Source organism: Aedes albopictus, chromosome 3 (assembly GCF_035046485.1).
Source record: "Aedes albopictus strain Foshan chromosome 3, AalbF5, whole genome shotgun sequence".
NCBI classification, from domain to species: Eukaryota; Metazoa; Arthropoda; class Insecta; order Diptera; family Culicidae; genus Aedes; species Aedes albopictus.
In genome coordinates this window covers 312,839,168-312,860,727 of record NC_085138.1, presented here as the reverse complement: position 1 = coordinate 312,860,727, position 21,560 = coordinate 312,839,168, and the positions used below count along the sequence as shown (strand labels likewise).

Below are 21,560 nucleotides of genomic sequence, written 5' to 3'. Positions count from 1 at the left end.
AATCAATCCCTGATAAAAATTCTTGGAGGAATCATTGAAGAACTTAGTAGATGATCTCCATGAGAAACTCTTGAGGGAGCTTTTAAAGGAATTCTGCGAGGAATCTCTGAAAAAATTGCTGAAGGAGTCCAACAAGAAATAATGAAGGCATTTCCAGAGGAAATACTAAATAAAATATACTTGAGTTAACTTCAGTAAAATCTCCTGACGGAACATCTGGAGAAAATCCTGAAGGAATTAGTGGAAGTTAGGCAGATTTTTTTGTGGAGAAGCCCCACTCTGCAGACGAGCGTTGCAGCCAGCCAATTTACTGGCGCTTTTATCAATTGAATACCCTCTTGATCGAGCAGGTGGTAGGTAGGAGGCTCGATTCCGCACGACAAAGTGATTATAAACTTCGTTTCACATACTTTATTTCTATAAGAACTATCACAGTACAGAAATACATCTAGCTTAGCCTACGTTGTGGTATAGATAGATTATACATTGTAAATATTGAGGTGCATATAAGATGTAGTGGTATATGACGGTAGGGTCCTGCACCGATAGCGTTTAATCCGAACACCTCTACTGTTTGTTACGCTTGGGACTCGCAGTTCAGGTTTCCAGTGACGTTATTTCAGTGCAAATTTCAAGGAACTTCTGGAATATTCAATTCTCCATTCTTTAGTTTGGTCCGATAATCACATTGTTCAGGGACAGTCTCCAGTTAGCCTAGTGGTTAAGGCTATGGATCGCCAATCCGGAGACGGCGGGTTCGATTCTCGTTCCGGTCGGGAAAATTTTCTCGACTCCCTGAGCATAGTGTATCATTGTACTTGCCTCACATTATACAAATTCATGTAATGGCAGGCAAAGAAAGCCCTTCAATTAATAACTGTGGAAGTGCTCAAAGGACACTAAGTTGAAGCGAGGCAGGCCAAGTCCCAATGGGGACGTAGAGTCAAAAAGAAGAAGAAAAAGATGGCTCCAATCTTTCCCTCGCGGCTTTGATGCATGCATTGCAGATTGTTGTTCTCGGGCAACCGAATGGGCAACAAACGTAAGCAAGCATATACGCGTTGCAAGACTACCTAGATGATCAATTTTAATGTTTTACTTATTGAACATCGTCTTGTTTTAGTTCTGGTATCTGGATTCAAAACAAAAAGAACAATATGGCAACGATTGGGTCGGGTTGCATAATATTTGAATTCGCTGTTCACCGGGAAGGTAGGTGGTCATTTCCAAACCGATTCAGGTTGGTCGGCTTCTACGCGATGATAGGGGTTGCAATTTGGGTTTATGCACGCATTGGTGGGCATCGTCTTAGTAAATAAGAAATTGATTCATAGGCTCTGTACAAATATAGCGCAGCAGTCAAAATGTACCCACTCGCGTAGTGCCCTAGAGGAGAAAAGAGGACAAAAGAGTTGTACATTAAGAATAAGTAAATAAAAGAAAAAAAAAAAACAATGCAGCTGAACGGCACAATTAGGTTTTGAAGGTTTTGGAAAAAAATTACGAAAGAGCACCTTTTTTGAGCCGCTATGATTTTTTGTCAGATTTAAGAACCTTATTTCGATATCAAAAATCAATTACAAAGAGATTTTTTGAAATCACCTTTCGTCAGCAGGGCAACTGATTCAACATGCCGCTCCCATACAAACTTCAAATTGATTTTTGAATAGTTTTCTGGGCACCAAAACTAATAGGTTTCGGCCTAGTTTGAATTGTAGATTCAGAATATGAAATCATCTTAACACCACTTGTGAAGCCAATTGCACTGGTTTATACCGAGTCCAATATTCAACTAAACTATTCGAAGCATTTTTCAGTGTTGTTGATGCAATGCATCCATTCACGCATTCCAACAGCACTCAACCAAGACATCACTTCAGAACACGAGTTCACACCCACCTTACACATCGTTCCTCCCTTCTAAAAATACCTTCTCTAATCCTTGCACAGGTTCCTCTTCACGATGGTCAGTGTCCGCACTCGCCTTGGCTGGCGGCAGGGCCGTCGTTCCATTGCCACCACCCGTCAGCACTCGAATGTGAACGAAGGTAAACGTGTAAATGATGGTGTCGTTACGAGTTTTGTAATCCTGCTGCATGCTGGCCTGCTCCCTGCTGGGGCCGATTCGGGATCTTCTGTAGATGCACGTGACTTGCATGCAACGCACGTGCACCTGGTTCCGGGTGTATTCAGCGTAGGTGCAATAAACCGAACTGGCACTGGTATGGTGCTGGAAGAACAAGCAAGGTTCCAACCCTGCTAATTCCTTGCTACTGGAGGTGGTGTTAACGGCGCCGAACGGAATAACACGTGATTCTGGTGGTTCTGTCGTTGCTGGTAGAGCGCACCGGTCTTGATGCGACTGCAAATGTACCTCGAACCGCGACGAAGCCCTCCACTGGTATCGATATGCCGGAGTTTCAAATGCAACAATCACCACACACGACACCCGATACTGCATGACGCGAATTATTACACGGCACTTTATGACTGCAGGACTGATCTCTGATCGCTTCGGGATTGCCCCTCCCGCTTGCCCAACAAATTCGTTAATCGTGGTTTTTTTTTCTCTTTGGTCTCTGTGGTCTGTGGTCTTTGTGTCTCGAACTCAGTCGCAAACCTCAAGGGGGCCACTTCCGAATCCTTCGGTGGAAAGAAATCAACTGAAGATGCCGCGCGGGTCTTTACTCTCAAATTATTTCACGCTTAATTTTCGGTTTGTTATCTACTAACAGCAGCCAGCGCAGCCACCTCGACGCTTAAAACATTGCCTTGCCGCGGGTTCGGACCCCGCGCTAGTAATGCCCCGCATCACCGCCCCGGGCCAGCGCGCCAGTCATCAGCCGGTCGGCGGTGGTCGGTGGTCAAGTGGCACCGAGTGCAGCGTGACTCGGAAGCTTGGGGAAAGGGTATGCGATATGGTAGTTTTTTTTCGGGTCGAAACAAAATTGAACGACGAACGATTTTTGTAAAATTGACGAAGTTATAGCGAAAAACTGTCCAACATACCAGTCGCTGCCTAAGTGGCTCAGCACCTTATATGAAAAGGGCTTAACTATGTATAATTCCTGATAATATGTGAGCATAACAGCTTTTTTATGTTTTATGGTATTACACCAAAACAGCTACTTGTTTTATTTTTCCATATAGAGCATACTACATAGCATACAAAAAAATCAGCTATGTATGTTTTTTATGATTTGATATATTTGTTTCGAAAGTAGAAAGCACTAGCTACTCTATAATTTTGATTACATATATCGTAAATCGTTACTCTGCAAATTTACGTGGTCCTTTACTCTGTAATAACCTCTTAAACTCTTAAACCTAGAAGAATGGGATTCTATGGGGTTTTAGTGGTGTTGGTGTTTCAGAAAGTCTTGGGTGCATTCCAGAGGTATTCCAGAGAGGTTTCAGAAGATTCCAGGATCGTAGCTAAGGGTAGCAGGTAGATTGAGGAAAGCTGTAAAAGGTCTCAGGAGTCTCATGAATGTTTAAAAGGGGATTTAAACCATTTCAGAGGAGTTTCAAAGGGATTAAGACCGTTTCAGAGGGATTTGAAAAGCTACTCTGGAATGCCCATGGAAGCCTCAGACAGTTCTTGAAATGCCTTGAAACTCCCTGAAACGCGTTCTTAAAATGCTCCTGAAGTAACACTTTTGAAACGTACACTCCCGTGCAAAAGTTTGGGGTCACCCCCTCAAAAACATGGAAATCTTTTTCGGTCATAAAGGGTGATACGGTCAAAATTTGGTCAAACAATTTTTTAATAACTTTAGACTGTGTACACCAAAACAGCTGATTGTTGGACCAGTAATGCTACATTATATGTAGCTTATACCATAAAATTTTCATCAAAATCGGTTTAGTATTTGCGGAGATATTGTGAATCCTGAAAACTGCAATTTTAAAATTTTGTACAAAGTGGATTAAAAAATAAGAACACATTTTTACTCTTTTATTTATAGAGCCAGAAATACTGAACCAATTTCAATGATGTTTTTTGTATGTAAAGTATACATATCAAAATCTTGTGTAAAAATTTCATTCAATTTGATCCAGCCATTACAAAGTTATATTTGTTTAGGTGGTCAAATTTTGTCAAGTCAAGCCAAATTTTGGTCACACATTTTTTTTTTCGTAACTTTAGATTGCGTACACCAAAACAGCTGATTTTTGGATCAGTAATGGTACATTATATGTAGCTTGTACCATAAAATTTTCATCAAAATCGGTCTAGTATTTGTGGAGATATTGTTGAACCCTGAGATCTGCAATTTTAAAATTTTGTGCAAAGAGGATTCACACATTTTTACTGTTTTATTTATAGAGCCAGAGACTTAACCGATTTCAATGAAAATTTTTCTTTATGTGAAGTATGCATATCAAAATGTAATGTAAAAATTTCATTCAATTTGATCCAGCCGTTACAAAGTTATATTTGCTTAAGTGGCAACCGGTCAGTTTTTTTCATATTCAAACTGCTACAACTTTGAAAGTATTCATACAAAATGGCTCAAAATTTTACTATGAACATATTTACATAATAGTATTATACTGTACCATTACTGGTTCAAAATTCAGCTGTTTTGGTGTACGCAGTTTCAAGTTATGAAACAAATTGTGTGACCAAATTTTGACCGTATCACCCTCAGTCATCTTTCATTCAATCCACTCGTTCTCAGGCTCTATCGAAAGATAATGAGTTAGATTTGATTCGTAGGTACTTTTCACAAGTTTTATATGAAATTTTTAGTACAAAAAATTTACCTAAACTTACGTGTTTTTCCTAAGTCTGTACAAAAAATTGTTTTCCGTGTAATTCAAAATTGGGTCGACCAAATATTAAAATTAAAGTTGCATTAGAACCCTATTTCTATACTCTTTGAGAGCCATTCATTAGATTTTTGCGGAAAAAATCATAACATAATTTAAATTATCGAGTTAGGTTTACAAGTCACCGTGCAAAAGTTTGGGGTCACCTTCCAAATGAAGTCTGAGTCGGATTTTTGTTCAAATCGTCATTTTTTGGTGCAACTTCAATTCTTTCTTTGATAGTTGAATGGCAAGATACAGAAATGGTTATGAAATGCTAATAAACTAAGTTCTAGACTAAGTTGAAGTAGAAAATGGTATATAAAATTCATACTAAATCAGCTAAGTACGTTATATAAAGTGCGAAAGAGGATGGAAGTGAGTTGAAAATGGCTGATTCGTGAATGCTACGCTATATAACTGTAAGTGTTATAACCACAAACATACCATTACCCCAAAATCCATAAGTTTCAGGAATGTTACATATTTTAATTTAAATGGCATTTTCATCAAAAAGTTATCCCTTTGCTTTGCACCAAAAGCCAAAATCTCGAATGGCGAAATGACATTCGTTGAAATGGTTTTTGGGGTAATGGTGAATTTGCGGTTTAAACACTTACAGCTATATAGGGTAGAATTCACGAATTAGTCATTTTTATCTCACTTTTATCCTCTTTCGCACTTTGTATAACGAACTTAGCTGATTTAGTATGGATTTTATATACCATTTTCTACTTTAACTTAGTCTAGAACTTAGTTTATGAACATTTCATAACAATTTCTGTATCTTGCCATTCAACTATCAAAGAAAGAATTGAATATGCACCAAAAAAAATGACGATTTGAACAAAAATCCGACTCAGACTTCATTTGGAAGGTGACCCCAAACTTTTGCACGGTGACGTAAACCTAACTCGATAATTTAAATTATGTTATGACTTTTTCCGCAAAAATCTAATGAATGGTTCTCAAAGAGGATAGAAATAGGGTTCTAATGCAACTTTAATTTTTAAATTTGGTCGACCCAATTTTGAATTACACGGAAAACAATTTTTTGTACAGATTTAGGAAAAACACGTAAGTTTAGGTAAACTTTTTATACTAAAAATTTCATATAAAATTTGTGAAGAGTACCTACGAATCAAATCTAACTGATTATCTTTCGATAGAGCCTGAGAACGAGTGGATTGAATGAAAGATGACTGAGATATGACCGAAAAACATTTCCATGTTTTTAAGGGGGTAACCCCAAACTTTTGCACTGGAAACCCCCTGAAACCTCATGACAGCCCCTGGAATTCCTCTTAAACCCCTATAAAACACTACTGAAACATCTCTTGAACGCTTCAAGAAACCCCCTAAAACCTTTTGAGAGCCTCGGAAACCACATGAAACCTCCAAGAATACCCCTGAACCAGCCCGGAGGCCCCTGAGACCTCCTGAAATACCCATAAATATTCGATACGGAAACCTTTTACCGGGAGATTTTTCCGGCTTTCAGTCTTTAGAGCGGTCAGAACTAAACCATGTTGTCTACGCCCGGCGATTCGATTGTATATTCAATCTTCTTCAAGGGCTAGAAAAGTTATGCTCTTTGTCTGGTCGATTGTTTTTGATCATTTTCGTCAAGCTTTTGGTGTTCATTAACTTCTATTTTACTAGACAAAACGGAAAAACTTGGCAACGGTTCACTACTTTGTCTTGTTTCTAACTAATTTGACTAATTCTTCTAACTAATAGAAACAAGACAAAGTAGTGAACCATTGCCAAGTTTTTCCGTTTTGTCTAGTGAATTAGAAATTGATGAACACCAAAAGCTTGACGAAAATTATCAAAAACTTGATGATTTTGTGGCTATATCGGTCTCTTTCTACTCATAAGTATAAGGGAGTAGAGATCAAAGTGGATAATGAAATGATAGATATGATAGAATTCGCTAGGTAGCGAACAAGTGTGAAAATTTTATAGAAGGTGAAACTTTTTATAGGAATTTCTCGGCTCTAGCAGTCTGAGTGGGTAGCAAAAGGCTGTTTTGCTCCTACATCCGACGTTTTGGTTATATTTATTTAACCTATAATCGAAACGTTGGATGTAAAAGCAAAACAGCCTTTTGCTACCCACTCAGACTGCCAGAGCCGAGAAATTCCTATAAACTGTAGAATCCACAGTCGTAAAATCACACGTTGATTATCAAAAACAATCAACCAGACAAAGAACTAAACTTTTCTAGCCCTTGAAGAAGATTGAATATATAATCGAAACTTCGGGCGTAGAAAACATGCTTTAGTTCTGACCGCTCTAAAGACTGAAAGCTGAAAAAGTCTCCCAGTACAAACTCCCAGGAGTCGAAAGGAAACCTTTTACTTTGGTTTATTGATAGTTCTTAGAAACGCTTCCAGCCTATTTGATTGAAAAATGTAACTTGGGAAGCGCCCAAGGAAGTGCCACCTCCTGATGACTTCTTGAAACGCGCCTGTAAAAGCCTTTCAGAGCTCTGAAACGGCCCTGAAAACCCCTGAATCGCTCATGAATCCCATTAAACCCTCTGAAGCTACCAGAAACACGCACGAAATACCCCTGGAAGCCCCGGGAAACCCCCTGGGATTCCCTAAATACCCCAGAAGCCTACTGAGAGCCCTTGAATTGTTCTTAAAAATACCGGAGACATTCTGAAACACTTAGAGCTCCTGAAATGCCTCTGAAGTCCCCAGAATGCCCTTGAAACGCCTCTGAAATCTTCTAATTTCCCAAAATTTCTTCCGGACGCTCTACCAGTATACCTTCCTGGGTTTTTGGTATTTTCCAAATAGTTCTACTATGACATAAATCTTGATGTAGTTGCACAATGTGCGTTTAATTCCCAAATTGATAGATAGATTTATGGAAAGGCTACCACTTGGTTCTGTAAGCCTTCGCAAATCTGTCGTTTTAACCACAGAACAAGTTACGATTCCGCGGAATGAGACAATTAGAATTTGAACGGATTTGGACGGAATTTATTGTTCTTTCATGAAAAATATCATTTCTATTTTTCATACATTTTTTTTTATTATTCCGAATTAATCTCCTTAAAAATCCACACAACAGATGGATGAAGCGAAGGATTTTGGAGACTGTAAACTCCCCACAGGACCATAGAGCATGGTAGTGTAGAGAAAGATGTTCTAGGCCACCCAAGAGCTTCCACGAGTAAAGGCTTTAATATCTACGAGCGTAATCGATGGATTGTTGTTACATTACTGACACGGTGCAACATCCTACAGGTCCATTGAGCTTATTATTTTAAGCTTATTACAAGTGAGCAAGAACAGAATAATAAAATGCACTGTTGTTTGAAACTTGATTCGTGAGATTTGTGCGTTTGAAGTTCGAATGCACTGTTGAAGCGGGATTTCATGACGTTTGTTCTCAACACGCTCCTTTTTCAGTCAAAATCGGATCCCTTAACGAGAACGTCAAAAAATGATACCGATATTGACCATGCATCGGAAGCCTAGTCCTTTCTGTTTCAAACCAGTGTACACCGAATAAAAGATTAGGAATACTAACCCATGTTTCCTTGTTTCAAGATCCATCTCGGCCACACCTAATACCGAGACCTTTCACTTTCAACAAGGTGTGAAATGTAATAAGGACCAAAGTATTTCCTTTGATTACCCGAGCAGAAGAAAATAGCAGCAAAATAATAAAATATGTTATTTTGGCAAAATAACTGAGTGACGGCAAAAGTTATTTTCATGTTATTGACATAACATATCATGTTTTAAACTTGTCTGTCATAAGCGGCAATGTAACAAAAATCATAACAAAAAAATGTTCCTGGAAGACCAGTTAAATAACACGTTTTGTTAGTTTAATAACAACTTAATAATAGCGAAAAAAAAACTTAAGAATAGCGAAAATGCTATTAATCATCAAATATTTGTGTAGTCTCAATAACCCATTAATAACTGGACTTGTGCTACAACAAAACATGTTATTGAAATGCTATTTAAAGAAAATATTCCAATAGCCTGATCATAACAAAATTAAATTGCCCAACAAAACACGTTATGGAACGGTAATGCTTCAATAAGTTAATAATACCAAAGCAAGATATTAAAACAGGTATTGAGATTCCGTTGTTATTACTCTGATATTCTCCTCTGCTCGGGTACTAAAACATGCTGTTCCACGAGTTGGAAGCAGTTAGGACTAGGGTTCGATTTGGTAGATTTTTCTTCGCAGCGCAACCCGAAAAGGTGATCTACCCACGCTACGGGATCCGTTAAAGATCGAGCATATTTTAAACCCCCTCAACCATTCATCCCTCAGCACGAGTCGTCTGACACCTTGGATTGGGGTTACCTGTTTGGTGGACTTTTACCCCCGGAACAGGTGGTCCGTAGTGCTATTCTATGGAGTATAGTTCTGTAAAGCAATAATTTTCAAACATCTAGGACCTCCAATAACTTCCGCGAGTAAAATCATGAAAATACATAATCAATGGATTCTTGCTACATTACTGGTACGATGTAACAATCTTTGGATCTATGGAGCTTTGTTCTGTGACAAACTTATTTCCAAAGATGTTCTAGGTCCCCTTAAAACTTTCGTGAATTAAGGCCTTAAGATCCAAAGATATGCTTCCGCGAGTTTAGGCCTTAAGATCCACAAGCATAATCAATGGGTTGTTCTTATATGACTGATACGGTGTAACATTCTAAGGTTCATGAATCATGGTTCTATAGAGAACAACTTTCCAAAGATGATCTAGGTCCTCCAAGATCTCCCAAGAGTTAAGGTCTTAAGATCTACAAGCGTAATCAATGGATTGTTCGAACGAGTGTAATCAACTTTGTACCTCTAGGTTAAACTTATTCGAAGAGGGTATTCTGCTTTTAGAGAGTTCGCAAAGCCAGTACAAGATTGTTGTTTCATTACTGATACACTCCCGTGCAAAAGTTTGGGGTCACCCCCTCAAAAACATGGAAATGTTTTTCAGTCATATCTCAGTCATCTTTCATTTAATCCAGTCGTTCTCAGACTCTATCGAAAGATAAAGAGTTGGATTTGATTCGTAGGTACTTTCCACAAATTTTATATGAAATTTTTAGTATAAAAAGTTTACCTAAACTTACATGTTTTGCCTAAATCTGTACGAAAAATTGTTTTGCGTGTAATTCAAAATTGGGTCGACCAAATTTTAAAAATAAAGTTGCATTAGAACCCTATTTCTATCCTCTTTTAGAGCCATTCACTAGATTTTAGCGGAAAAATTCATAATATAATTTAAATTATCGAGTTAGGTTTACAAGTCACCGTGCAAAAGTTTGGGGTCACCCCTTAAGATGCTGCATCGTGCAAAAGTTTGGGGTCACCTTCCAAATGAAGTCTGAGACGGATTTTTGTTCAAATCGTCATTTATTTTTGGTGCAACTTCAATTCTTTCTTTGATAGTTGAATGACAAGACACAGAAATGGTTATGAAATGTTCATAAATTAAGTTCTCGACTAAGTTAAGGCGGAAAATGGTATATAAATCCATACTAAATCAACTAAGTACAGTTAAATAGGGCAGAATTCACGAATTAGTCATTTTTATCTCACTTCTATCCTTTTTCGCACTTTATATAACGAACTTAGCTGATTTAATATGGATTCTACATACTATTTTCTACCTTAACTTAGTCTAGAACTTAGTTTATGAACATTTCATAACCATTTCTGTGTCTTGCCATTCAACTATCATAGAAGGAATTGGAGTTGCACCAAAAAAAAATACGATTTGAATAAAAATCCGACTCAGACTTCATTTGAAGGGTGACCCCAAACTTTTGCACGATGCAGCATACTAAGGGGTGACCCCAAACTTTTGCACGGTGATTTGTAAACCTAACACGATAATTTAAATTATGTTATGATTTTTTTCGCTAAAATCTAATGAATGGCTCTCAAAGAGGATGGAAATAGGGCCCTAATGCAACTTTAATTTCAAAATTTGGACGACCCAATTTTGAATTACACGCAAAACAATTTTTCGTACAGATTTAGGAAAAACATGTAAGTTTAGGTAAACTTTTTGTACTAAAAATTTCATATGCAATATGTGAAAAGTACCTACGAATCAAATCCTGCTCTTTATCTTTCGATAGAGTCTAAGAACGAGTGGATTAAATGAAAGATGACTGAGATATGACCGAAAAACATTTCCATGTTTTTGAGGGGGTGACCCCAAACTTTTGCACGGGAGTGTACGTGTTGTTATCCTCCAGATCCATGAACCATTTTTCTCTAAGGAACTCATATCCAAAGATGTTCTAGGCTCTCCGAGAACTTCCACCAAAGAAGAACTGAAGATCAACTAGCATCATCAATGATTTGTTGTCACATTACTGATGCAGTGTAACGTCCTACAGGTTCAAGGAGCATAGTTCTGTTGATAAATAATTGCCAAAGATGTTCTAGGTCCTCCAAGAACTTCTGCTAGTAAAGGCCCCAAGATCTAAGTACAAACGTAATCAATTGATTGTTCTTACATTAATGATATGTTGCAACATTCTACAGGTCCATGGAGCACTGTGCTGCAAAGAACTTATCTCCAAAGAAATTCTAGGTCTTCCAAAAGCTTCCGTGATTAAGGGTCTGAAGATCAACAATGGTTTGTTGTCACATTACTGATGCAGTGTAACGTCCTTCAGATTCATGGAGCATAGTTCTATTCACTAACAATTTCCAAAGATATTCTAGTTTCTCCAAGTACTTACACGAGTAAAGGCCTAAAGATCTACAAGCGTAATCAATGGAATGTTTTTACATTACTTACACGGTGCAAGTCATACAGGTCCATGGAGCATTGCGCTGAAGGTAACAAATCTCCAAATACATACAAACCATGGAATTCCAAGTAGATTTAAACATGCAAACTTCAATCTTTCGGGGATACTAGAACTTTGAATGGTGGGAGTTCGGCTTTGCAGTCTAAAGTTCTCTAGAACGACCGTTAAGGATTCGTCCCTACGTTTCGGCAATTGTTGGTGCCTTCTTCAGGGGAAAAATCATGAATATCGTTCACCGGGACGAATCCTAAACGTTCGTTCTAGAGAACTTTAGACTGCAAAACCGAACTCCCACCAATCGTTACATCCAACCAGTCGAACCCTCGAACATCCAAAACTAGAACTATGTTTCTAGGATCCAGGCTCCCGTCGTTCATTCTCTACAAATTTATTTCAAGATTAGTCTAGTAAGAGTAAGAGTGATTTTCCAGGGAGCTCAATCTCGGAATTCTTTCCGACATTCTCTTTATAGTTTTTTTGAAATGTCTTCAGAATAAAAGATGTTTAGATTCCACACATTTCTTGAACGAATTTCTGGAAAAGGGAAATCTACAAGGAACAATTGGAGGAAACTCGAAAGAAACTCCAGGTTAAATTTCTCACAAAGTTGATGGAGGAATTTCTTAAGAAATTATTAGATGAATTCTTGAAAGAACTCCTGTAGAAACTGCATAAAGAGTTCCTAGAGAAATTCTTTAGAAAATGCCACAAAAAACTCATGGAAGAATTTTGTAATTAACTCTTTGATTTACATCCCACCAGTATTAGGAACAATTTCAGCATGAAATTCCGGAAGGATCGACAACAATACCAGAAAAACTTCTGGAGGAATCCAGAGAAAAGTTCTTTGAGGAATTCTGGATGGAATTCCTGAAACAAAAATCGGTAGCAGTTTCTGATATAATCCCGGAAGAAGTTTCCGTAGGAATCCAAGACGGAGTTCCCGAAAGAATCCTGGAAGTAGTTCCTGGGAATCCTCGGAAGAGGTTCTTGGAAAAATCTTGGAGAAGGTGTTCCTTGAGCAATTCCAAAAGGAATGAATCCAGAAAAGCGTTCCTGCAGCAATCCCGGAAGATATTCCTGAAAGAATCCAGGAAGAGGTTCTTTGAGGAATATCGGAAGCGTTCCCGTATGAATTACAAAAGGAGTTTCCGAAAGAATCCCGGTAGATGTTCAGGGAGGTATTCCAGGAGGAATTCCCGTAGGAGTTCCGAAAAAAACTCAAGTGAGAATTCTAGCAGGAGTTCTTAAAGCAATTCTGGTATCGGCTCCTGAATGAATTTCGGAAGAAGTTACTCAATGAATTTTGGAAACAGTTCCATAATGAAATGAATCTCAGAAATTTTGCAGAAATTCCTGAATAAACCCATAAGGAACTCCTGGAAAAATCTGGCAAGGAATTCACGGCGTGCAGTGAACTATACTGCCGTAATTCTGCAAGGTGGCGTAAGCGACATTCCAGTTTTCAAGGTTTTTTGGTATATATCTGGAGACATAAAAGAAATGTGGTAAATCTGCTACATAAAATGCAACTATGGAAGAAAAGTTTGAGGATGACCAAGTGTTTTCAGCATAATTACCAAAAATGTGTCAAAATTGTCAATGTCGCTTACGTCACTTTGCAGAATTACGGCCAGTGTTGGTAAAAACTCAAATTCTCAAATCTCATGGTCGAGTTGTTTCACGCGCGATTTTGGACTCGCCAAACTCACCGCCAAACAAATCATGAATGAGTTGACTCATGATTTCACTCATTGCTTTATATCTTGGTGTTCTTATTATTTACATCGAAGTTTTAAGGATTATATGATAGAACAAAAGCAAATCTAGCATACAATAACATTGATTGCTGTTCAAATTGATTAGGATTCGTTTTACAAGCGAACGAGATTTCGGCGCTTGACTCGTGAGAGCGAGATTTTGCATGAAAATCTCGCGCGTGAGAAAATGATTCAGAATCGCGTGTGAGTTTGCTCACCCAGGAGCGGTTCATGAGTGCGGTTTGAGTGTGATTTTACCAACACTGATTACGGCAGTAATCTAAGGGCGGGACAGCTCCTAATACCTCTGCTAATACTCGCTAATAAATATAAGATACCTAATCTTCAACCAAATTTGGAACGAAATTTGTGTAGTATGTCATGACTTTTCCAAATACAAAACCAAATTGACAGTAACGAATGTTGTAACTTGAGGCACCAGTCTAGATACCAGTACGATTTGCTTTTCATTTAAATTACATAGATTTAGCATTTCTACAATACATACGGATCAATACGGGCTCAGAGAAGTGTACTACAGTGAGCATCCTTACCAAGTACATTACAAAACCTTCACCCGATCCAGAAGCTTTAAGAATGGCTCCTGTACTAGTGCCAGATTTCTGTAATACAATACGAATGTAAATTGCCCAGCTGGATAAATACAATGATTCCAAGAAAACAATTGGCTTCTTTAACGGTGTTGAGATAATTCGATATTCTGAATCTGCATGTCAAACTTAGCCGAAATCCAAATTTTCATAAATTTTTGAGCCCGGGAACCTATTTAAAAATCAATTTGAAGTTTATATGGGAGCGATTTGTCGAATCACCCCTCGTCGCAGTTTGTACTGGGCGGAGCTGTCAAACAGTTGCCCACCTGTCAAAAGGTGATTTCAAAAAATCTCTTTGAAATTGATTTTAGGTATCAAAACAAAGTTCTAAAAATTTGAAAAAAATCATAGTGACTCAGAAAAAGGTGCTCTTTCGTATAAAATCAAAAAATCAATACATTTTTCGAAATTTAGAAACCCAGCAAACACTGCAAATCTCAGAACCTCCCGTTTCTCCCAGGCGCACTTCCACGCACACACGCAAACTTGTTCTAATAACACAACCAGGAGGAACGGAAGAAACCGAAGTCCGCAACCGCCGCACCGCTCGAGCGATCCCTTGAGGGATACCATGATGTGGTGATCTAGAAATTCCCAGTTCAATCCAGTCATACTCATACTAGTTTGTTTTAAATTCACTATTACTTGTATCAAATTGTCAAAATTTCTGCCATCTGTTTGCGATTGCGATGCCTGACAGTTGTCCGTTGTTGTACCGAGCATTGTACAATACATGTCAACACATGAGTTTTTTTTATCATGGCTTGCTTGTTGAAAATTCTCTCCAAGGCGGTATATTTCAGGATTAGTATTTCATTTCCAAATACCGCTATTACTACTATGTCCATAAAATTTAGAGGATGGGTCAATATTTCTTTCAGATTGTTTCCTAGTGGAAAATGTTTTCCATTTTTTCAGAAATCATTATATTCAATATTGATAGAACATTTCGTTTCCATTTCGTAAACAAAAATGAACAATAAGGCCATATACTGTATTTTTTTTCTTCAGAAAACGTTTCATACTAAATATTTTCTCCACAAATGTTCGCTGCGTTTTTTTTTTGCGGAAAATGAAATTAAACCAAAGCGTGAACAAATGGCATATTTCACTGTAGGGTAAAAATCTACTTCGTTATATGCTCTAATTCCCGTCATATCAGACGGGAAACAGCCAATAATTACAGATATTCCAATTTACCATTGCCAATGGCTCATCACATGGAAGCGAAAAGATGTAGATTATCAATAACCATCCCGAATTGCACTGGAAATCGAATAATTACGCGAAATTTCACGTTTCACTCCAATTACTAGTTGAAAATTTGTCTGCCTTTGCATAAGACGAAGGCAACCGCACCAAAGCAGCAGCTAGTCAAGGTATTCTTCATCACCATGTTCATCACCGTTCAATATTCACTTCGTCAGATTCACTTGTTGACCCAACCATCAATTTACACCCCACATAAGCTCTGTAGCACTTCAATGGTGGATTTCACTGCTGCAGAATGTAACAAAAACCGTTCAATTAATTATATAAACCACTTTTTTTAATGTCAATTTCTTGATTTTGCTTTGGCTGACCAAGCCATGTGGGAAATTACACTGTTGAAAATGCTTTGACATCCATGTGCACAACAGAACATGTGCTCGATGAACAAATTGAGATTTGAAATTATGAAAAGAAATCCACGTACTCCGGTGAGACTCGAACTCACGACTCCCAATTCGCTAGACGGGCGCTTCTATTCCTTCAAGCTACGGAGTCACTCGACTATCTCCGTCGCCAGCAGGCCTAGAACTGAACTCGATTCCACAATCGCACATGGTTATCTTCTTTTCACAATCCAAACCCCCTTCGGATGGGATTAGATGAACATCTAACACATTGTCTGTTGTGCACATGTATGTCAAAGCTTTGACATACATGTGCACAACAGACAATGTGTTAGATGTTCATCTAATCCCATCCGAAGGGGGTTTGGATTGTGAAAAGAAGATAACCATGTGCGATTGTGGAATCGAGTTCAGTTCTAGGCCTGCTGGCGACGGAGATAGTCGAGTGACTCCGTAGCTTGAAGGAATAGAAGCGCCCGTCTAGCGAATTGGGAGTCGTGAGTTCGAGTCTCACCGGAGTACGTGGATTTCTTTTCATAATTTCAAATCTCAATTTGTTCATCGAGCACATGTTCTGTTGTGCACATGGATGTCAAAGCATTTTCAACAGTGCACTTTTTTTAAGTCGGTAAAATGTAAACAACAAGTTGTCTTTGTCTAGGGTGGATGCAAGCAAATGTGTGCGTGGGTTTTCTGAATACGAAACATCATATTTTACAACCATAGAGAAAGATTTCTTCATTCCATTGTGATGGCATATTATGATCTGGTGGGCAAAAATATTACCTGAAATAATTTGATCGATATTCTAAAGCTACACCCCTCTCAATTTAAAAGCTTACTGCTCAAAAGTGTGTTCAAAGACATGATTTGATTTGAATTGCGAAGAGTTTGACCGACTATTCGAGTAACACCACGGTAAAATCATAATTTTAGGACACGCTATGTACCATGGTGTCACGTAGAAGCTATGACGGAATTGAATTCAGGTTGTTCCCAAAATAGACGTGGACTAGAAGGAATCGAATTCAAGAAACAATTATTCAATCTTTATTTTAAGGAAATTATGGTTACGGATGTGAAAGCTAATTTATAAATTAGTAATGATACCAAATTGGCAGTGGTATTGGTCAGTGCTTAGGTAGACGGGAATTAAATAAAAACCCCATCTAAATGACGGACGTTAATCCAAAACACTCCAAATGTCGAGTCGAGCACTTGGCACTGAAGAAGTCTGTAAGTCACAGACGAAATAGGCCTATCTGTCCGAAGATAAGCACAGTAGTAGAATTAAAAGGAATTTGCTCGTCCTTTCTAGTTTTTCTTTAAAAGAGATATTCATTTTTTATTTTCTTTTGCAAAAGTGAAGTATTAGTGAAGTGTTTTTAAATTAAACTAGAGTCTGAAGAAACTCCAAATGTACCGCATACCCTTATCCCATCGAGATTGATGCAAGGAGAAAAAAGTGTGACGGCGCTTCGGCAAATCCATAAATTCCGAGGTGAACTTCCCCGCACAACAGCCAAGGGTCCAAAAATTAATGCAACTCCCTCCCAACCGTAGTAAAAGCGAACTTCACGTCACGCGGAGAAATTCGTCCGATACGCGAGGAAAAAGTGACCCACTACTGGCTGGCGCTGGCGCTGGTGGAAATTGATTGACAAACTTGAACCTTAGCTGCGCGAGTTCATTAAATTCGCATTCATCGGTTTGTTGGAACTGTAACGCGAAGATAACAAACCGCGTGTGGGTTTGGCGAAAAGTTTTTCACCCACTTGTGGACGACTGACAGCTGCTGTGCGCAGCTGATATGAAACGTCGTCGCGGAAGTGCTCCTACCTATTGTGTGTGTGATGCATCGATTTGCCCGCGATTACAGGCTGATGATCGAACAACTTTTACCTTTCGGCACCACCGCCCGGTGGTGGCCAATTGGTTTTCGTGAACTTTAACGCGGTGGGGTGAGGGTTTTTTCCTTCCTCTATCAAGTTGCATTAGTGAAGACAAGTGGTGCATTAACCAGCTGGAGCAATGTAAGAAGTGGGCATTAGGTGATGATGGATTTGCACCACCCATTTGAAGCTTTGATGCTTTTTTTTCAATTTCCGACATACTTTCAGGCGCATTTGAAGCAGTGAAGTTGTAAAAAAGTGATCTGTTGAGTGGACAATGACAAAAAAAAAACAATCTCAGATCCATGGTATAATTGCTGCGGATGTCTTAGTAACATTTCAAATAAGGTTTTTGCTGCATTGCTAAAGATGTTTAATGGTTACAGTATTAGTGAAGATTATCTAAAATAGATTTTAATCGAATTTTCGAAGGATTCGAAGGAATTCAGGAAAGATCCTTTAGTATAATAGTGAAATTCTTGATGAACTTTGCGGAGCAATTTCTGAACGAATCATAGGAAAGAAAAATGTTTGAAGAAACCATTGGAGGAATTCCTGAAGAAACCTAGAAGGAATTTCTGAAGGAATGTTTGTACTTATAAATGAACGAATCCTTGGAAGAATATCTGAAACTATCCATAGAGGAATTTGTAAAGGAATCCTTCGAGAAATTCTGAATTTCTGAAGAAATTCTGGATTTCTGAAGAAATCCTTATAGAAATTGGTTAGGCCGATGCAAATATTTAATTTGTTTTATGTCACCCCCCCCCCCCCCTTCAAAAATCCCAAAAAATTGAAAGGGTGCAAAAACACAGGCGGCCCATGACTCTATTTTCAATAGTCAATATGTTTTCAAGCAACAATTTTTCAATAGTTAACATTTTTCAATAGTTTTTCCCATTTTTATTCGTTGGCTCCTTATTTATTTTTGTTCCCCCCTCATAGGGGTCGTTCAAATATGACGTCCATCATTTAGGGGGGAGGGAGGGGTCTGAGAAAGTGTGACACTCCATGTATTAGGTATACGAAAAAGCGTGACAAAGGGGAGAAGGGGGGGTCTACAAATCCTGAAAAATGATGGACGTCATATTTGAATCGGCCCATACCCGATGAGTTTTCCCGGATAACTCAGGTGATTTTTTTTTTGTTTTTCCCTGAAACTACTTACTTTGAAAAATCATAGCTCAAGAACGAAAAAATCTGAAAAAATCGATTCGATGTACCGGGTTTGGGTTATATTTATATTTGATCAATTCCGGCGGGACATCCGGAACCGGTTGTGGAACACTAGGGTAATTCTCGCTGAGACCGGCCCACTATTTACACCTTGTCTTCAAAAATGTTTAAGGTGCCGGTTTTCTGAAAGCCCTCGCTAAAAAAGTAAGAAAAATGCATTTGGTTACTCAAATTGATGGACCCCTCGTTAGTTAGAGCCACAACAATTTTTGCAGACCGCTCGATTTTGGTCAAATGGTGGCTCATTTAAACCGTTATAACTCGAAAGTTTCTCCAAACAACACCTCAAAACGAATTGTTGTTGAAAAGAGGAAAGCTAGAGCTACTATTTACAATAATAAAAAGTTGGGTCGGCCATATTGATTTTGGCCGCCATCTTGGATTTTTATACCAAAACATTTTTTTCACCATGAGGGCAACCACCGATTTTCAAAATTTTCGAATCAATTGAAAGCTGAGGCATTTATACACAACATATCAAAAAATTAGAGATGTCTTTTTTACCTATCAAAAGCAATCTGCAGTTTTGTAAATTGAGCCACGTTTTCTCCATACATTTCCATGCGCACCGGCAACGACATGCAACAGCATCCGAGTTTACGCCTGCATACAGGCTTCCCAAAAGTACCGCATCATGATAGCATTTTGATGGCTGTCACACTCTTATTCCCATGACAGCCTTGTGAATGCATGGTTCATGACAGCCCACAGAAAAAAACTCATGCGACCTACAACATCACTGTCGGGAACTGCTCACATCGTCTGCTTTCGCTGTGCGTTCGTTCGCCGATGACAACCTCGGCTCTCACCCAAACCGTCTCTCGTTGGCTGGAAACGAAGTGACGAAAATCGCTGCGCTCGGTCCGAGCCTTTTACTTCTGTTGAACGTGTCGAGTATCGTGGCATATCCCACGCTCAAAATTATCAACGCGTTTCATGTATTATGTATTTTTTCAAATAGAGAATATGTACCTGTAAGTCTTATTATGGTAGAGTATTTTGCATAGCATTATTTTTTATTGGCATGAGAAATGCACTACCATGTTTTCAATATAAAAAAAGTTGAATCTCACATCAGTGGTAAATTTTAGCCAGATTACAATTTTGACAAACGCTGACACAAACTTCTTTTCGCCCCTGGGGGTATCTTGTGAAAGGCATATCATGTTTGTAAAAAAATATTTATTGAGCACATATTTTGTGAATAACTTTTAGCGTTAAGCCATGTGCTCCCGTGACAGCCTTTATGCGAAAGCCGGCTTGGTTAGCCGAAGATTGTCATCGCCATGCGGCCAACAATACTCACGACGTTTCCCACTCGGCTCAATACGACTCGAGTATGCAACTGTCTGGCAAGCAGCCGAAGCAGCGGCTGTTTCAATAGGGTGGGGCGGGGCAAGATGGGTCACGGGGCAAGATGGGTCAGTGCCATTTTCGGGCGCATTACTCATGTTTTGATTATGTGAATAATTTTGTTAGATGACCAGCATGAATATACAAAAGTTTGGGGCATTGATTGAAAAATTATTCACTCTCATTGGAAATACAAAATAAAATGTTTTTTTTGCCATTTTTCTTATGCGATACATTCCATATATTCTCCATATAAACGGCCGCGGGGCAAGATGGGTCACCTCCAATTTTGAACGTATTTTTGGAGCATTCAAAAGTTATTTATTTTTTATTACAAGACTATCTCATAAATGACTTCAATCAAGCGGAATAAACGCTCAAAATTATAACATAAAATTATGATAATTTTTTAGTAAAAACATCGATTTTCAAGTCGCCTCAGGACCACTCAAATCGTAAAGTTTTTTATATTCCAAATAAATTTATAAAATGTTTACTGGTAGCTTTTGTTTACTCACTATGGATATGGAGCATATTTGAATGCGGAACAAATCTTATATTTTGACGTTTTTCGTTGAGAAAATGTTAATTACTTAAAAGGTGACCCATCTTGCCCCGCACTTTTTTCACGGCACAAAATCGATCACTTTTTAAAACTGCTTGTTTAACATCATATTTTGTATTTAATGAACTTTTTATCGACTTTTAGCATAGCTAACTAGTGTATTAAAGAGTAGCGGACGAATGCAAGCCAATCCGATTTGTATTTGATAACTTTTGAAAGAAGAAAAAGACATCTCTAATTTTTTGATATGTTATGTATAAATGCCTCAGCTTTCAATTGATTCGAAAATTTTGAAAATCGGTGGTTGCCCTCATGGTGAAAAAAATGTTTTGGTATAAAAATCCAAGATGGCGGCCAAAATCAATATGGCCGACCCAACTTTTTATTATTGTGAATAGTAGCTCTATCTTTCCTCTTTTCAACAACAATTCGTTTTGAGGTGGTTTTTGGAGAAACTTTCGAGTTATAACGGTTTAAATGAGCCACCATTTGACCAAAATCGAGGGGTCTGCAAAAATTGTCGTGGCTCAAACTAACGGGGGATCCATCAATTTGAGTAACCAAATGCGTTTTTCTTACTTTTTCAGCGAGGGCTTTCAGAAAATCGGCAACTTAACCTTCCGTAACTCGCGCGGTTGGCTACCTGCGTCAGCACCACGGTAATGCTGAGTATAGAAAGCGAGATTTTTTCAACGTGTTGTACAAAATACAACAGCGCGATAGCTCGAGGGTTAAACATTTTTGAAGACAAGGTGTAAATAGTGGGCCGGTCTCAGCGAGAATTACCTACTACCGGAAGTCTCTAATGTTATCTGAGGCTATTTTTTCTGAAAACCATTCATCAGGTTATCGAAAAAGCCGATATTGGATGTGTCGCATGTAAAGCTTTGG

The 21,560-nt window shown here is 38.4% G+C and overlaps 1 protein-coding gene and 1 long non-coding RNA gene across 9 annotated transcripts in view; one reads left to right on the top strand and one right to left on the bottom strand.

Annotated features, from left to right (window-relative positions):
* LOC109431038 (myosin-IIIb-like) overlaps positions 1-21,560 on the bottom strand; it is a 428,015-nt gene that overhangs the window by 80,920 nt on the left and 325,535 nt on the right. The gene's annotated exons all lie outside the window — the stretch shown is intronic.
* LOC134284147 (uncharacterized) lies at positions 6,935-20,587 on the top strand. Its single transcript, XR_009995648.1, has 2 exons — positions 6,935-15,561; positions 16,249-20,587. It is a non-coding gene; the product is annotated as an uncharacterized LOC134284147 (long non-coding RNA).